General features: G+C 43.1%; 1 pseudogene; it reads left to right on the forward strand.

Moving 5' to 3' along the window:
- Positions 1 to 2,045: 2,045 nt before the first annotated feature.
- Positions 2,046 to 6,211, forward strand: LOC112164407 (annotated as a pseudogene).
- The last annotated feature ends 212 nt before the right edge of the window (positions 6,212 to 6,423 follow it).

Consider the following 6,423-nt stretch of genomic DNA (forward strand, 5'->3'; position numbering starts at 1 on the left):
GCGTGAGCATCCATAATCCAATCGGTAAGTGATTCTCACTTTTAAGAGGTAGCCACGAAATCCTTCATGGAGAAGGTCATTGGTAGAAGGAAGGGAGTTGGTGTGAGGTGATGGGTGAGGGGAATCATGGGGTTTTTTGAATCTGAAATTTTTTTGGGTTGATCGGCAAAGAAAGGAGGAACAAAGTCCTCTAGAGCTGGACATAAGCCAGTCAATCACCATAAGATGGGTGTAATTCACCACAGGGGTGTGAGAGAAGTAAGAGAAAATGATGAAAGACAGGAACTGAGAAAAAGATAGGCCAAAATGAGAGAGTCTGCCCCCAACTGTTAAGCCATCGATCTAGATCCGGAGGGATCAAGATCCGAGCAAGAGAGAAGGGGGAGGGAGATGGGTTTTCTCAGAACTGTTTTCTCTCTCTAGGTTTTAGAGAGAGACGCTCTTGTTTAGCGACTTCGTATACTCAATTGCAAAGATTGCTCCTCCCTCAGGTGCATCAGTGCCCTTAGTCGTCTGACACTTATTTGGAAGTTGGGCACCACAAAATTTCAGATTCCCCTCAAATGCAGAAGCATCGAAACTTTGGAGCTGAGTGCTTGATGGTATTGGCCCTTTAAGATTATTGTACAAGACGTTGAATTTTGATAGGAAATGAAGACTTGTGAATGACATCGGGATTTTTCCAGACAAATGGTTCATGGAGAGATCCAACATCTCCATGTCCTTTAGGTTAGATATCTGGTCTGGAATGTTATCGGTGAAGTTGTTGTTGCTAAGATCCAAAGTTTGGAGGAGCTGCAATTGGCCAATCTCAGAGGGCATGTTCCCTTGTAGGTTATTGTTTCGTAGGGATATAGATGCAGCGTAATATAAGTAATTATACTGTAAAGGTCTTCCATGATCAATACTGGGGTAGAAGATAGGCAGATCAATAGGAGTACGATCTACTTGAGTTGCAGCTTGTTCAGATACCAACATAGGGAGTGTCCACAGTTCCTTTGGAGGTTCTCCTGAAAGTAGGTTGAATTCCATACTTACAGAACAGAGCCTAGGAAGAGTCCCTATCCAACTTGGGATTGAGCCTGTGATTCTATTCTGATTCAGATCCAAGAACTCTAACTTTTTGAGCTTTGATAGCCATAAAGGGATTTCACCAGAAGGTTACAGGAACTCAAATCCAAAACTTGAAGATTTTGAAATCCATCAAAATCAACTATCCCAAGATCAGCCGGAAGTTCCTCACCTACAAAACTAGATGCTAATGATAGGACTACAAGGCGTTTGCAACCCATTAGTATCTTCATTGCCTCATTGACATTTGTCAAACGTTTGTTCATACCAAGTGAGAGGAAGGACAGGGATTTCAATGAAAGAATTTCCGACTGTATTTGAACCTCTAGATTATTGTAGCTCACTCGAATTGCTTTCAAGAACTTTCACGAGTAGCTAGAGGCTTCTTGCCAAGATACCAAAGAAGTTATTTTTTCGCAAGTCAAGTTTACTAAGTTGGCTAAGTCTGGAAAAATTGAGCATGGAGATATCACCTCCCAAGTTGTTGGCTCCCATACGTACTTCAACAAGGTTTGTCCAATTCATTAGAGATAGAGGCAATGAACCTTCCAGATAGTTGAAATCAAGGAGTACGTGTTTCAACTTTGAGAGCTTCCCAAGATAGAGAGGGAGCACACCACTAAATTGATTATAGGAGAGGTCAAGTGTTGTGAGGTTGGTGAGGTTGGCAATTCTATCATTCATTGCTCCTTTCAATGAATTTAGAGGTAGTGAAATCTCTTCAAGAGTGATAGAATTAAAGATATCTTCTGGAAGCGATCCTGACAGGTAATTGTTACTAGCACGAAAAACCTACAGTTTGGAACACTTCCCAAATCCATGAGATATACTACCATTGAAATCATTCAAGGAAAAATCAAGGTGTTGTAACAAGGAAGAAGAAGGACGACAAATAGAGGACGGGATTGGACCTGAAAAAGTGTTGTTACTGACATTGAAACTAGTCAAATTTAGAGCTTGTTGGAAAAAAGAAGATGGAATGGCACCATGTAAGCGATTGCTGGAAAAATCCACCATCTGAATATGACTGGATGGTAGAGAAGTTGTTAACACTCAAAGAGAAGGTTATAGCTCAAATCTAGGATTTCGAGATAATTCAAGGACAAGAAGAATTCAGTTTGATCTAGAGAACCAGAAAGGGAATTGTGTAAGAGATTCAAGTGAGTGAGATGTGTGAGATTTGCAAGTGTACTCCTCCACTGAGTATAGATGTTGGAAGGCAAATCCTCAATAATCACTCGACCACGTGCCCTCAAGTTTACACAGCCGCTATTGCCAGTCTTCGTCGAGTACTGCATCTTAAACATCGAATTAAACTCGTCTATACTGGGACACTGCTGGCAACTGATTTTCCATAACACCAATACTCCCAGCATCTGCCTCACAGTGTTGGGCGATAATTGATCGACAGAAATGTTCAAACAGGACAACAAATACTGCATCTCCTCGGGTATCGGAAGCAACTACCCGCACTTTAGCTGATATTCATAAACACACGCCCACCCCATCTTCGATGGCTAAAAAACTCGCATGCCCTGAGGGGGCGCAACAATACATCACCTGGGATCTCCCAAGTTGCCATCATATCATCAATCTGCTCTTGTGTCATGCTTGGACCGGGCTGGTCAATCGGCATATCATCAGGAGCAAGCAGCAATAGCCCACGCGGCGATTAAGGAATCTCCAACACTTCATACTTCTTAGACCCAGCGTTCTCGCCATCTTACCGCCCCCCCCTCCCCTCTCATGCCGCAGGAGGCCTAACCTCTCCTGGTTTGGCCTCGGAAGGCCCAGTAACACCACTACAGTCTCAAAAAGACCCTTCCCCACTTCCCCCCACCATGAGTACGTCGCTCCTGATCTATACTGCAAACAGTATGCCTAAGGTTAGTTAACTAGCCAACACTTCATATCACCTTCTCCCCCCAGCCCCATGACAAAAATTTTCAAAATACCAAAGGATAGTCCTTTGGAGTCATAATACCCAGACAAATACAAAACCCAAAACCCATATTCCCAAAACTCACCACAACACATTAAAGGCCAAAATTCCCCAACCAAGACAAACACGAACCCATTCACATCCACATTCTCCAACATTAAACAAAGCAAAAGCACAAAACCCAACAAAGGGAGGAATTATTACCTGCCTGTATATCTTGGCGTTCTTCTCAACGGAATCTGTTGAAACAGGCAGCAACTGCAAACGCTGGAAACTTCCTCACCAATTAGAAGCACTCACACAAGAAAAGACCCAAACTTCTGGGTATTTCAAAACCCAAAACTTGAAATTGGCCTCTTTCCCTGAATACATGGTCAAAATATCAAATAGTAGCCATCTCCATCTCTTTCCTCAGCTTATATAGGGACCGCAAGTGCACAGGGACCGTTGGAAGTGAAAAGACGACACTGCTAGATCTCGCCACTTTTCAGACACGACTGACATAAATATAGATATGCACCGTTGCCTCGGTGACCACCATTATTACAAGTTATGGAATCTAGTACGCGAAACTTCTTGCACACGAAATACAAATGACACCAAGACACATGTCGCCAGGGCATAGAGAATACGCCAAAAAGACGCCTGAAACCCTACTCCACTATCCCGATAGCGATACGTAAAAAAAATATTTTAAAAAAAACTCTCCCCTTCACCTTAGTCAAGACTCCTCTTAGCCAGGAAATTGGGGGACAGGGGATACATGTACGGAAGTCACGCTCCAAAGAGACTCTCCTTGCACTTCTGATATTTCTACCATGACAAACTCCCCACCCAAGAGAACTCTTGACTGGGGACTTGTTGGTATACATACCTCCTAAACACAAATACCGGATGCATAAGGCTCATCTAGCCACAAAGAACAGCCAGAATACTCATAGACAAGTGTCGCGGTACCTCCCCTCGGGCGGTATCGGGAACCCAAACATCCCACACCGGAAGTAAGGGAAACCACATTCTCCTAAATCCTCTACAAATGGGTTATCGATCTCCAACATCCTAAAGAAGTAATTGTTCACTATCGCTCTCCACTTTCTATATCTTATAACCAAATTGACTTAGGCATTGGAGTGTTGCAAGCCGCGCACTCGGTCTTCCCTCTGACCTCTGTTTGTCTTGCAGATAAACGAGAGCAAGGAAGGTGATAGTGATCCCACATCCCGTGATTCTGCTGGACTAGACCATCCCTCTACTCTACAGAAACAATTTTTCCTAAGAATAAAAGAAAAGAAAATGGTCAGTAGTACGGTTGAATCAGAATGACATCTAACACCATATAATTGGGACCCACATCCATTCCGATTCTCTTACATGTAAGTAAACGACGGAATTCTCTTATTCTGGAATTTCATCCATTCTCATTCCGATTCCGAGGTAGTAAACATGCCATTAGACTACACGAGGAACCATTAATTCTATCCGATCATCAATATCCTCTCCTTCAAGCTCCGAGGATTTTAAACGCTTTTCCACGACGCGTTATCTCCACCATCATGATGACACTTCCAAAACAGACCAACAAAGGCAATGGGAAAAGGCCGAGAAACAGAGGAGCAAAAGTGAGGCAAGGAGAATGAAATCGAAAGACAATGATAAGAAGTAGCAGAGCGCGTATGAGATTGATGATGATTCTGGGTCTTCGAGCGGTGGTGATCTACAAGCGGTTGTGCGAGACTTGTTGAAGGAATTTCGTAATATTGGGTGCGATTTGAAACAGCTTTTGGAAGTGATTGATGGGGGCAAAGCGGTTGACATAAATGGACTAGCTCAGAAACATCTGATCAAGCCTCTCAGGACTCTATTCCTTTCCTTGAATCTCAAGGAACTGAATCACGGAGGTTTTGTACTGCGTCCAAATGTTCGTCTAACTTTGGAGGTTGTTGGTCCCATGATTGCGCCATCTTTAGATCATGTTGTTCCTCCTGAGAGAAGGCCAATTGGCCCGGAGAAGCCGTCGCCGGAGATACTTGATGCTGCAGCCAAGTTGAGAGATGCAGAGGCCGAGTTAAGGGAAGCTGAGTTGGAAGAAAAAGATGATGGGGTTTTTATTGGACCTGCACCACGTGTTGTGGCTGTTGAAGCTGAATCGGCTAGCCAAGATGATTGGTTTGAAGAGGTGACAAGGATCATGGAAGCAGAGGATGATAGCTCCTATGAGATACTAGGAGAAAGCCATTATGCGTCTGCTGATAACATTAAGAAAAGGTACTGGAAGTTGTCACTTTTGGTGCACCCTGATAAATGCTCACACCCTCAAGCCAACCAAGCATTTGTGAAGCTGTACAAGGCCTTTAAAGAACTACAGGATCCGAAGAAGCGGAGAGCGCTGGATGAGAAGATTGAGCTCAGGGAGAAGCAGGAGAGATTCGTTGTTAAGTTGAGGGCAATGCGGGAAGCAGCAATGTGGAGAAAGATGCAGGGGATTTCCATGGAGGGTGATGAGGAGCTACTAGCAGGAGATGTGAGTGGTGTTAAAGTGGCACGAAAAAGAGATGAGTGGATGACAGAGCTTCCACCGGAGAGGAAACATGGTATGAGTACAATGCAATCGACAATGTTTAGCAGGAGTGCTAAACAAGGGCGTGGGGATATTAGTGGATGGACTGATGCTCCTTCTGAAAGAGCTTGGAAAGCTAAGATGGATTACTTACAAGCCTATAATGAGTTTTCATCACTTGCTTCGAATGAGGAGGAGAGGAAGAGGAGTCTAGAAGCAGAGTTGATGGACAATTACAAGAAAGATAAACGATCAAAATCATTGCTACAAAAGCACTAAGAGGAGATTAGAGCAAAGAGAAAATACTCCAAGCAACAGGCAGAGGAGGAAGACTGGGTGGGGAAACATCCGTGGAAGCCTTGGGATTGTGAGAAAGATTTGGCAGGTGGTAGACAACGTGTGAAATTGGATTCAAAAAACATGACTCGAGGTTTGTCATCTCTGTTTTTTGGAGGATCATACCAGAGGAACTTCCTTTAGCCAAGAAATGGGTGAGCATCTTGGTTTTTCCACGCTTTAATTGATAAGTCTTACTTTTTACACTGAATGGACGCCTTGCCTTGTAGTAATTATAAATGAATGATTGTTGTCTTGTATCAAATTTATTGTTAACACGAGGAGAAATAGTTTGGATATTTCTATGTATTTTGGGGGTGAAATGTAAAATTTTATGACATGCTATATATCTTCGTTTTTTCTTGAGTAATGCCTTTCACTGTTCTTGTGTGAATTATACTGGGAAAAACTGGATTGTTCGTTTCTGGATTTCTTTTTACTTCTAAGCATTTGGGTAACAACCATCAAGTTAGCCACTTTTTCTGCGCTGTCACTGCTGTGGGGTTTGATCTTTGTT

Source organism: Rosa chinensis, chromosome 5, assembly GCF_002994745.2.
Source record: "Rosa chinensis cultivar Old Blush chromosome 5, RchiOBHm-V2, whole genome shotgun sequence".
Taxonomy (NCBI): Eukaryota; Viridiplantae; Streptophyta; class Magnoliopsida; order Rosales; family Rosaceae; genus Rosa; species Rosa chinensis.